This window comes from Capsicum annuum, chromosome 3, assembly GCF_002878395.1.
Source record: "Capsicum annuum cultivar UCD-10X-F1 chromosome 3, UCD10Xv1.1, whole genome shotgun sequence".
NCBI lineage: Eukaryota > Viridiplantae > Streptophyta > Magnoliopsida > Solanales > Solanaceae > Capsicum > Capsicum annuum.
Window position 1 is genome coordinate 13366683 of NC_061113.1, and position 12660 is coordinate 13379342.

General features: G+C 37.6%; 1 pseudogene; it reads right to left on the reverse strand.

Annotated features, from left to right (window-relative positions):
* Positions 1-1878: 1878 nt before the first annotated feature.
* LOC107864582 lies at positions 1879-9333 on the reverse strand (annotated as a pseudogene).
* Between the last annotated feature and the right edge of the window lie 3327 nt (positions 9334-12660).

The window sequence follows — 12660 nt, forward strand, 5'->3', positions numbered from 1 at the left end:
CGTATTGGCCCAAGCTAGTGGCACCAGTATGTATACACTGTGATAGCTAAGCGGCAATAGGTAGGGTAGGGAGCATGATGTATAACGGTAAATCTCGTCATATAAGACGAAGACATAATACCGTTAGAGAACTTCTCTCTAGTAGAATTATCACTGTAGACTATGTAAAGTCAAAGGATAATGTGTCGGATCCACTTACAAAAGGCCTATCTAGAGAAGGAGTGGAAAGAACATCCAAGGGAATGGGTTTAAGGACTAGGACAAGTCAGCATGGCGGTAACTCTACCTAGTAAACTGGAGACAATGTATAGTAAACAAGGATAAGACTTAAGGTGAAAAATCTTTTAATGATTATCTAAATTTGGCAGATTTGACCAAATAGTTTAATCTACAGGATTGGACGTTTAGAAATCACCTATGTGTGGGCGAAGTGGAAGACGCTTCAAAGAGAATGTTAGTAAAGGCCTATTCTCTAAGCTATCATAAAAACCGGGACGTGTTCATGGCTGAAAAGAACAAAATCGTAAGAACCATAAATGATAAAAGGCTGGTTGTGTGACATGTGTTGTCTAGGTGTACATTAAAGCTCGACGGTTCAAAGATTTCAAATCTACCGATTGATCGAGTGCATCCGATGCATGTTCACTATGGAAAGTTCAAAGGGAAACCCACTTATCCAGATGTAATCAGTCTTTGCTTGATGATCACATACTGTCCGTAAAGTTTTACGAAAAACATAGCCATTCCCCATTTATGTGGGGGATTGTTGGGTTCTATAAATATGTGTTGAATGGAAAATGGAGAAATCAAGTGAAGGAAAAGAGAAACCCAAATTGAAAAGTGTACTCTTTAACTTGGAAAGTTTACTCTTCTCCCACATTGGTGGAAGAAGAGAACTTTAAAGTGTTTATAAAGTGAAACACTTACTTCACATTGTAAGTGAGGCAAGGAAATAGAGATGCCTCGCGCCGTCGTCGTCACTCGCTCGGTTCAGATTTAGATTTGGATTTGGCAATCGATCGATGAGATCTATCTTTTTGGCTGGTGCAACGGAATGTTGTAGTGTTCGACTCTTCAACGAAGTGATGCACTGTTTCGAACTTGTTCTTGAAAAGGTGTACTGTTTATAAATAACCTATTTTCTTCCACAGGTTAGAGCATGAAAATTTCAGATTACACATAAATCTTCTTGTCTTCTAAATACTCCTTGTGATCAATCAAACCGAGAGTGCTTTCAAAGAATTCAAGAATTTGAGGTACCGCTATACTTGAATTATTGGCCATTTTATCCTGGGAGGGCAAATTCCGCAACCTCGGGTACAGTGAGGGGAATTATTTCCTTAAGGAGAGTCCGTGAATTCGAACGATTTGGCCTTAACAATTTTTGTTTCATCTATATTTCTGAAATATAAAATACACCTCTTGTAAAGATCATGTTGATCTTGTGTTGAGGGTATTTGTTCAACTTCACTGTGTTCTTGTTCATACTTGAACTCGAGTTGAAGTTGTTATTCTATTATACAGATTCTACGTACCCGTATTGTGGAAGGTAACAATATATATATGAGCAAATTTGATGATTCAAAAGTTAGAGAACGCCAGATCCATGAGAACTACCAAAACCAGGTGACCTGCTTCATGTTGTTCAGAAGACCTGTCTTCCATTAGATGACATAGTTTCAGATGATTGTAAACTTAGCTGCCCTTATAGCTTACAAATAACAGTTTACGTATCACTTTGACATCTCATCTGTGTCCTTATTCATTCTACGATTCTCAGAACATAGGAAGTATCAAGTGATGACTCAGATAAAGTACTGTTTTGAAATACCACCGATTTGAGCTACGTATATACAGTACTAAATATCTTCATAACAGAACTCCAACCTATTGCTTGAGAATTTCTAAGCATTTCCTTAGGCAAGCAAGTTCAATCTTCAGACAAAAAATGAACCATAATCATTTTATTCAACTGTTTAACTTCTCAAATAAACCGATATGGGAATAGATGTCTTCTTGTGTTACCTTGAAACACTAGATTCAACAAAAATAAATACTGGAACTTTTCTGTTCAGCGCTTTCTTGACTAAATATCTTCAGATTCCAGTGTGGATTTTGTTGTAATCTCTTTCCAAGATGTGTACCAGTATCTTCACATCATCATTTCCTTCGTCAGCTTTCTTTGCAGTTTGATCTTTGCTCAACTTTTCACATAATGATATCGGACTACTTACAGGATATCTTTTGCGTACCCCTCATTCCAATTCCAAAACAAAAACCTTATTTATCCTGAGTACAAGTACAATATAGCACATCCTACAAAAATAAAAGAACATTTCTGCTTAGTTGACTGGTCTAAGCCTCTCCGAATTACTTCTACTTTGTAGGAGCACATCAGTTCCTATATCTTACAGTATGGAAGAGTTTGATGAAAATAGTTGAGCATCGGTAATTTAGAGATCCTGGATCTGTCACTCTCTGTGTTAGTGACTCGTAACTGCTAAGGGACTGAGAGTCGCAAGGGATGGAACCTCCATCAAAATAACACCTCATTTGAGTTTATATACGAAGAACAGTTCCAAGGGAATAAGATAAAATATGTATATTTCTTCTAAATCATTCAGTGGTAGAACTTACGAGGCCTAAATCAACAGCCGTGGGCCTATTAAACCTTTTAATTACTATCAATGTCAATCAGCTTTCAAGCAGAAAGTATCATCTTTAAATTCACCTTAGTCTATGTTGATCAATCAAAGAAAACCTTACCAAGCATTTAGTAGTGTCACAATATAAGAGGATTGACATTTTGGCTAGCTGCATAATAGACTCCAGCTGTCCAGCATGAGCATGGCTGCAACAATTTGCTGAGAATGAACTCCGCCCACTCTATTTGCGCTTTCATTTTGCTGCAGTTATCTAAGCAATTGTCACGTTCTAACACACACTCGAATTAGTTAAAGATCGACATGGATCAATTAAGAGAAAGCAAGCATCCGAAAAAAACATAATGTAACAAGAAACATAAAGCTGAAAGAATACCATGTTGTTGTGACAAACACGTGCTAGACTCACAGCTGTTTTAGATTTCCCCACTATACCAATCCTGTATTGAAGATATTGTTTGTACATTATATGCACAAAACAACTGACATCCCGGGGAACTAAAGCTCCCCTTGCACAGGGTCCGGGGAAGGGCCTAACCACACGGGTTTAGTGTACGCAATCTTACACTACACTTCTGCAAGAGGCTGTTTCACGGCTTGAACCCATGACCTTCTGGTCACATGGCAACACATTATATGCACACAGATACTCAAAAACAGCATATAGGAGTTTGTTTCTACTTACTTCAATAATTACGTCAATACGGTTGCATCCTTCAATATCTTGGACTTCTTTGTTAATTCTCACCGCTGAAGCCACCAGAGGTTGATTGTTGCAGCCAATGAACTTAATCTGTTTCAATGTTTGAATATCTGCGAAGCTATAGGGGATACTCCAAAGCTTGTCACACCTTTTTATAGTAAGTGTTTCAAGCAGGGGAAAAGATTCCTCCGAGGCATCCCACCATGTGAAATCTAAGCTCACCAATTTTAAGAACTTAAGTCTATGGAATGTGATATCTCCAAGGCACAACTTTTCGTCATATCGATAATACTTTTCATCCCTTAATTGTAGATACTCCAAACTTGGTAGTCCTGCAATGAGGGAAATAGTGTTTTCTGTAATAACCACTCTTAGTATCAACTTCTTCAAATTTGAAGGCAAGTATAACTTCGATAAAATCAGTCGCTTGTCAACAGAAAGACGAAGAATTTGAAGTTGCGTAAAACTCTCTAAATTGAGACGAGTCCTTGCACTTTTAGAATCCTCTCTCAAAATAGTAGTTTCAAGTTCTTGAAGATTAGGACACCTCTGTGCTAAAATATTCAAACAATCAGCTTTATAGAGTGCAAAATCAATGGACCTTAATATCCTCAAGTTTTCCAATTTTGAGGATTCTTTAGAGATCTGCTCTTCCCAACAAGAAACAGCCCTAGTAATCTCGACATGCCTTAATTTTTCCATTTTCCAAAAATTTGTTGGCAACCATGTACGCCCGCAAAGCCACTTGACAACTAAAGTTTTTAAAAGGAGCAGATGTGATTTTTCATGAAAATGGAATTTGTCTGCTGTAACTGCGAGGTACTTCAGGTGAATTAGTGGCTGCAATGTAGCTGAAGACAAATAGTGCACTATATGAGAACTCAAATCCAAGACCTTAAGAAGCCTCAAATTAGTAACCTGACTGAAGGGATTCTGATATGAAATTTCACTTCTATTGGATTTGGTGGTTATCAGTGACCTCAAGTATTGGTGGAAAGGCTTCCGTGTTTTGGAGCCCGGCGATGCAAACTTGGTGAGCTCATTACTGAAACAGAAGGTAACTCGGCTTGCTTTCCAATGGGAAGGTTGAAAATGAAGCTCACTCGACTCAACTGCCAACATAAACTTCTCTTCTCTACTCCTCTCCAAGCAAAAGTGAAGCACTACATCATGAACCTGACAGTATTTGATTTTACCATTATATTTTCTCTTGGAAACCATTACCAAGTTACTGCTAATGAGATCCATCAAGTAGCCCTCAGCTGCCTCTTCCATTAATATCGCAGATTCAGTGATCTGGATGAAGCCTTCTGCGATCCACAGACATATCAATTTAGACACTAGAATTCTTGCGTCCTCTGGAAACATCCCAATGTAAAGAAGGCAAGGCTTTAAATAATCAGGTAAGTTATCATAACTTAACTTCATAGTTGAAAGACTATATTCCCCAGACTCATGATCAAGATAGTCAAATAGAGCATCTTTAACCTCATGCCACCAAAAGGCTTCCATTTTCTTCCTTTTGATTATTCCAGCTGCCAAGACAACCACAAGAGGCAATCCTTAGCATCTTTTTGCAACTGCTAGACTCACATCTTGTAGTTCAGGCGGGCAATCATACTTTTGAAACACTCTTTTCTGCAACAATTTGCAACTCTCATCTGGTGTGAGGAATGGAAGGAAATAAAGATCAGTATAGTGCTTGACATGTTCACCTACTTTCTCAAGTCGAGTTGTTACTATAATTCTGCTTCTATTTCCAACATCAGGGAAACAAAGGCTTAACTCATCCCATGCCATACCATTCCACATATCATCCAATACAATGAGATATCTCTTTCCCATTAGGCTTTTCCTCAACTTGTCAGCAAGGATGTCATTTTTATCTCCCTTATCCTTTGAGCTAGTAACTCGACTAAAGATATCTTGTAATAGCTCTCTCCAGTTATACGTCTGGGAAATGATGCACCATGCTCGAACATCAAAGTGAGAAACAACACTCTCATCATCGTAAAGCTTTCTAGCGATAGTTGTTTTCCCTTGTCCCCCCATGCCTATAATTGGGAGGACATCTAGCTCATTTGTACCTCTAATCAGATACTGAATCATTTTTTCTGTGTCATCCTCAAAACCCACTATCTCCTCATCAATCAATGGATTACTATACTGAGCTGACAGGTATTTAGATGGCTCAACTACAGAAAAGGGCGTCAGAGCAAGGTTCAGGGACCGCATCTCTGTCACCTCCACATTAATACAACTGATCTCTTTTATGATTGTAGGAAGTGAGCCAAAAGAATACCAAAGAGCATTATACTGAGAAAGAGTAGTCAATAGAAACTTCAGCTTCATATGCCAAATTGATAATACGCTTCCGTAGATCTTCAAGAATTCCGTGTCCGTGCTGCACCTTTGCAGCATCTTTAAAAACGTATATTAGAGACGAGAGCTCTTTGTCTAAAGTTCTAATATAAGGCTTCATCATGAAACCTAAACCTGTTTCAGATTTCAACATCTCATTCGATTTCCTAAGGAGAGCATCAAGAAAGCTCAATCCACCAACAGTTGGGAGCTCATGAGACGGAGTAAATAGCAAGGATTTGTAGTACTCCTCCACTTGTGCCTTTATATCTTCAATTTTCTCCAATATCTGTATCGTCCAAAGATCAATCTTGATGGTTTCAGCTTTGATTGTAGATCCTCCAAGAAGCATTTGAATTACACATAGTATATCGCCCACAAGAACGCCAATCTTTTTCGAAACTTCATTCAACCTATTGCCATTAATAACATGATTTGGCACATCACCAAGAAAAAACAATAAGAATTCTATAGCCACATCAATGTTTTGAGCAGAATCATTACGACGAAAGTTCTCAAGCTTTTTGTTTCTGAGATGCACCAGCAGACTGTTGAGATTATGTAAAAATCCTTTCGGTAATTTCTTCTCCTTGAAAGTTCTTGACTGAATAAACTTTGAAGCCGTCAGTTCACTTAGAAAAATCCTCTTCATTTCCAGCTCCACTAGCACAGCCAGGAATAGTAGATAAGAAGACTTATTCTCGATATCAAATAAATCATCTCCTTCCTCATTAACCCAAATAGCAAAACAGAACTGTCCGACATTCTCAGCCAGAAATTTAATTCGGGTCTCCAGACCTTCCAGCTTCTCATGGTCGACATAATCATTTATCTCTGCACCATATAAATATCTCACAAACCTCATTCTTTTACAAACGATTTTGACTTGCCTTAAGCATCTAATTGTCTTCTGCAGGATATTGATTCATTCCTTCAAAAAAGCATCAGACCTAACCAAGTACCTCGGTGCATCATTTAGATTCTGGTCAAGGTAATCCATATATTCTAACAGATAGGAACCATTCAGCTCAAAGTTGTACATTAAGCAGGTGTTGTGTTCATTGAATTCCTGTAACTCCGACACTAGCTTTTCCACATCAAGAAGAGTTTTGCATTCACCTAGAATTCCAGCAAGCAACGAGTGAAGCATTTCAACAATCAATTTGTCCTTCTCTGTGATTTTGACTAAGGAATCAGGGGAAACAACACGATGACACTTGATAAAGGTCCTAAAAAATCTTAGTTCCATTTCAAGTGTCTGAAGGGCCGGCTTGGCTCAGCGGTAAGCTTGCTTACCATGGTGTACCAGGTCCTGGGTTCGAATCAGCCCTTCAGCGAAGCTGGGGTGAGGCTGCCTAGACATCCCTTCCCCGACACCCACGGAGTGGGTATGAACCGGGCCGACCCATTTCAAGTGTCTCAATTTGATCAATCTTGACAACATTCAGATCACCTCTACTCTTAATCCTCCTCAGTTTATCAAACATATCTTCGATGTCTTTATGTGCCATCTTCCGTAGATAAATTAAGAAGTAGGAAGGTCCTGCAAGTTCACCAAACTCTAGTCATATTAATCTTCTTAAGAAGAAAATGTGTATTCGGCTCTTTCAGTACTACTATCAGAAACTACAACTCTGTAAAAGATTATACATATTATAATTAAAATTTCACAAACTTCCCTTGAGGATTAAGGCAGGGTGATACAGGCTTAACTCAAGGGATGAGTACGGAGCTATATTGATCTTAGAGGAGACTAAAGAAGACTAGCCATTGATGAATTAAATTTGAAGTACTATCGCACAGCTTAAGCATGGTTAGCTGTCCAGAACAGGTTACTTACTAAAGAGAGATTGATCAAAATGTGCATCAACTGTTGCCACTATGCGACTCTCAGGTTCCAAACTCATTTGTTTAGTGATTGTATGTGGTTCACAAAAGTTAAGAGATGACTCGCGTGCTGAAGATAGTCGTTTTAAACATTAAAAGGAAGAAGTGGAAGCAAGTTTTAGCAGCTACTTTGGGGGCAATGATCTACCATACTTGTAGAGCCAGGAACTCGAAATTGTTCAAAGGCAACATGTACAGACAGTTGAGATGATTTCTGATAGAATAGACATGATCAGTTCTTCTAAAAGAGCTTATACATATAGAGGTTTTTCACATAACACATACCTAAAAGAAATATTATGATATCGAAGTGCAAGAAAACTGGCAAAAACAGACAACGAAGGACGACAAACTTCCTGAGTAATACTATGACTACTAGTACGAAAAGTCTAGCCAGACAACATTCAACTACCTATCAATCTTTCACCCTAATCTGTGTCTTTCACAACCTCCTAACTAAGGTCTTGTTCTCGGCAAGATTAACATCACCATAGCATGAAAAAGAAATCCTATTACCTTGCACCCTAATCCGTGTTTCTCCACAACCTCCTATATAAGATCATGTCCTTGGTAAGATTAACATCACCATACCATGAAAAAATTATAAGAGAATAGATTTGGGTCTAACTCAACCCCAAAAAGTCTTTCAACTGAAGCATGGGTAATATAATTTGAGGCTCGACGTCGGTAAACAAAGGATTGGAATGAGCCTGACTTTGACATACCATAATAAGAAAGTGAACCTTAGGTCAAACTCAATCACAAAAGCCAATAAAAAAGGTAAGGATTAGTTCAAGACCAAAGACTTTTGAATCTTGTGATCAACGGAGTTTAAAAAAATAAACAAAGATTTTTAAATCTTGTAGTCTTAAACTAAAGATATGTAAAATGTATCAACAAAACTCACCTCAAACTTAACTGATGGAATCTCTTGTTGTTCTTCAGTAGCTCAGTAGTATAGAGTGGTCGGTTGTTAATCGATTGGTTGTAGGTTCGAATCCTATCCAGCACAAGGTGCTGTGTAGTACATAGTGATCGGTGAGGAAATAAACAATAATTGTCAATGGCACGAACAGTCTATAATATGTATTGTACCAGCTCTGAATTATTGCATTATTATTCTATTGGTTAATAGTAGCTAAACAACAATTAGTGCTTGATTTAATTAATGATAGTACTCCATTCTTATTGATTGCTTTAGTAAAAAAGACATGCACTTTATGGTTGTCTTTGGGAATAATGTCTTATTCCCATAATACACACACATATATAAAGACCCAGGGCAAGTCAAAGAGAAGGATTGCCAAGTGTTTTAAATTGGCAAGCATTTTAGTCCAATCACCATCGGAATAACTTGAATTGTTGGGGTTTTAAGATGTGAATCGCAAAATAGACACCTCTTGGATTACACCAAAAAGATACCTCTCCATTTTGTCAAGTTCTAAACAATTTAGTCGAAATAAGCAGTAAAAATGGGACAATTTTCTGGATTTTCTGATTAATAACTGAATTGCAAAAACAAAAATACAACGAACTGAACCACTAAAATGACATAAGCAACTAATCTAAGGGGCCTCCATTGATAGCTTGGATCTGCAGAATAAGAAGAGATAGAAATTAGAGTGAGAAGGAGAGAGAAGAGGAGATTCTGGAAGAAGGAAGAGAGGTGAGAAAAGTACCGATAATTTCTGAATAATCTCTCTCCTCAAGTTGGTTAGAACTTATAACAAACATGTGTTGGGCTAGCAGCTGACTTGGCAAAATCTAAGCCTTTGCGACCTTTTTAATTAAAACTATTCCTGGCCGTTCATTTTAATTTGTTGACATAGTGTGTTATTCACTATACAGATCATCACATACCCTTCCTCTGCAAAACATCCTTGTCCTCAAGGATGAAATTCGGGAAATTTAACTCGTATGAAATCAAAATCCTCCCAGGTAGCCTCTTCGGGAGGGAGGTTGGACCACTGTATGAGCACCTTCACAGCTGTAGTGTTGCCCTTCTTAACCATTTGTCGTTGCAGAACTGCCACGGGTTTCACTAAAAACTGTCCATCATCTGTAGTCATTGGAAGAGTAAATTGAACCACTACTTTAGACCCTACCTTCTTCTTAAGCAAAGAGACATGAAAAACTGGGTGAACCTTAGCTTCAGCCGGCAACTGTAGTTTATAAGCAACCAGTCCAATCTTACTGATGATTTTGTAAGGGCCATAGTACTTGGAGCTGAGCTTTAAACTCTTCCTCAGAGCTATAAAGGATTGTCGATAGAGCTGTAGTTTGAGATATACCATATCACCTGTTGGAAATTGCTTTAAGTTACTACACTAATTTTTAGCAAAATAAGTTGTTTAGATTAGGATGACTTTGAATTTTAAATATTTGTTAGTTTGTTTAGTTGTTGAGATATTTTAGGGTGTTTTAAATTTCAAATTATGCAAATTTTTGTTTTCTGTTGGCTATTTAAAGCCCCTCAATGCTTAATAAAATCATTGAATGCTATTGAAAGTTATTCAATCCTTTGAGAGCCATTTTAACCCCATTTTCGCTGCCCCATCATTCTTTAAAAAAACCAACAGTGGTATCAGAGAGCCTCATTGATCTTACGGCATCTGTGTGTTCTTCCAAATTGCTACCATACCATTTTTAACCCGCAAGAGCTACCTTTTTAACCCGTCAGGGCTACCCATTTTAACCCGTCAGGACTACCATTTTCAACCTGTGCTTATTTTCAAAGCGTAGGGCTATTTTCAACCAAAAGGATGTCAAGCAGCAGTCTCTCATTGAATGCCCCAAAAATTTTCACTGGAGAAAACTACCAAATTTGGTCAGTGAAAATGAAATCATATCTTCAATCCTATGATTTGTGGGAAGTTGTAGTGGATGATACACCATTACAATCACTCCCTAAAATCCTACTGTTGCTCAAATTAAATCTCATTCAGATGAAAAGCTCAAATAATTCAAAGCCAAAACTGTAATTCAAAATTCAGTTGCGGATTTGATTTTTTCTAAAATCATTGCTTGTGAGACAGCAAGTGAAGCTTGGGAAAAACTAAAAAAGGAATATCAAGGAAGTGACCGAGTTATATAAATGCAAATTTTGAATTTGAAAAGGGATTTTGAATCTCTTAGAATGCAAGAGGATGAAACTATTGCTAAGTATTCTGAAAAGATTTCTTTGCTTGTCAGTAAAATCAGGTTACTTGGTAAGGATTTCAAAGACGACAGAATAGTAGAAAAAATTCTTGTGACAATTCCGGAGAGATTCGAGTCTAAAATTTCATCTCTGGAGGAGTCTAAAGATCTCTCTACTATCTCTGTGGAAGAACTAATAAGTGTTCTTCAAGCACAAGAGCAAAGAAGAGCTTTTAAACAAGACAATGTTACTGAGAGTGCCTTTTATACACAAAACAAAAAAGAAAAAGGTAATTATCCTCCTTGCAGACACTGCAAAAAGAAAACACACTTGGAGAATTTTTGTTGGTGGAGACCTGATGCAATATGTGGAAATCGCAAACAAGCAGGTCATGTTACAAAAGTGTGCAAGCTTAAAAACAATCCTCAAGCACAATTTGCGAAAGCAGAAATTGAGGAGGAGCGCCTTTTTTAAATCGCAGTAACTAAAGCAAGGAAGAGTGTTGAAAATTTCTTTAAGTTACTGCACTAATTTTTAGCAAAATAAGTTGTTTAGATTAGGATGACTTTGAATTTTAAATATTTGTTAGTTTGTTTAGTTGTTGAGATATTTTAGGTTGTTTTAAATTTCAAATTATGCAGATTTTTGTTTTATGTTGGCTATTTAAAGCCCCTCAATGCTTAATAAAATCATTGAATGCTATTGAAAGTTATTCAATCCTTTTAGAGCCATTTTAACCCCGTTTTCGCTGCCCCATCATTCTTTAAAAAACCAACATCACCAACCTGAAATTCTCTCTCACTCATGTTTAAATCAGCATAATGCTTCATCCTCTCCTGATCTTTGAGGAGATTGTCCTTGAGTAACTGTTACATTTACTGCCTTTTCATAATTACATCATCAACAGCAGGCACAATGGTATCTAGTAAGGGACCATCGATAGTTGAGGAGGGCAGTAACCATACAAAGCCTCAAAGGGAGTGCATTGTAAGCTAGTGTGCTGGTTAGTATTATACCATCATTCAGCAAAATGAAGCCATAGTTTCCATTGATGAGGTCTTTGACTTGTCATACATCTCAAGTAGTTCTCAATACACCTATTGACTCTCTCGGTCTGTCCATCTATTTGAGAATGGTAGGCTGAGCTATATAGAAGCTGAGTCCCACTCAATTTGAAAAAAGCTTGCCAAAAGTGACTCATAAAGACTCTATCTCTGTCAGAAATGATGGATTCAGGGGGTACCATGGAGAGTATGAACTCTTTTCCAAAACTTTTTAGCAACTTGTAAGGCAGTGAAAGGATGGGATAATGCTATAAAGTGAGCAGATTTTGTAAACCTGTAAACCACTACAAAAATGACATCCTTACCTTTAGACTTAGGCAACCCTTCAATAAAGTCCATACTTATATATTTCCATGACTGATCAGGGATGGGAAGGGGTTGTAATAAGTCTGGGTAGGGCACATTCTCATCCTTGCTTTTCTGACAAATATCATATTCAGACACTACTTGTATCACCATCTGCTTCATTATGGGCCAGTAGAAGAGTTGGGATAGTCTTTTAAGAGTACCAAGATGACCTGAGTGGCTACCTAAATTAGAATCGTGAAAGATGTGAATCAATTATAGCCTCAAACCTCCAGTTGATCCCACATAGATCTTTCCCTTCTTCTTTAGTATTCTTGCACCAAAATGCCATAGACTAGGGCCAGAATTATCGATTGAGAGTTGAGTTATCAACTCTATAGTTATGGGATCATCTTTATAGCTTTCCATAGTTTCTTGCACCCATAATGGAACTGTCAGACTTATTGCATTAAGATGAGCCTCATTAGTATGAACTACCCCTTCTTGTTGTCTTGAGAGAGCATCGGCTACTCTATTTTTTGTCCCCTTTTTATATTG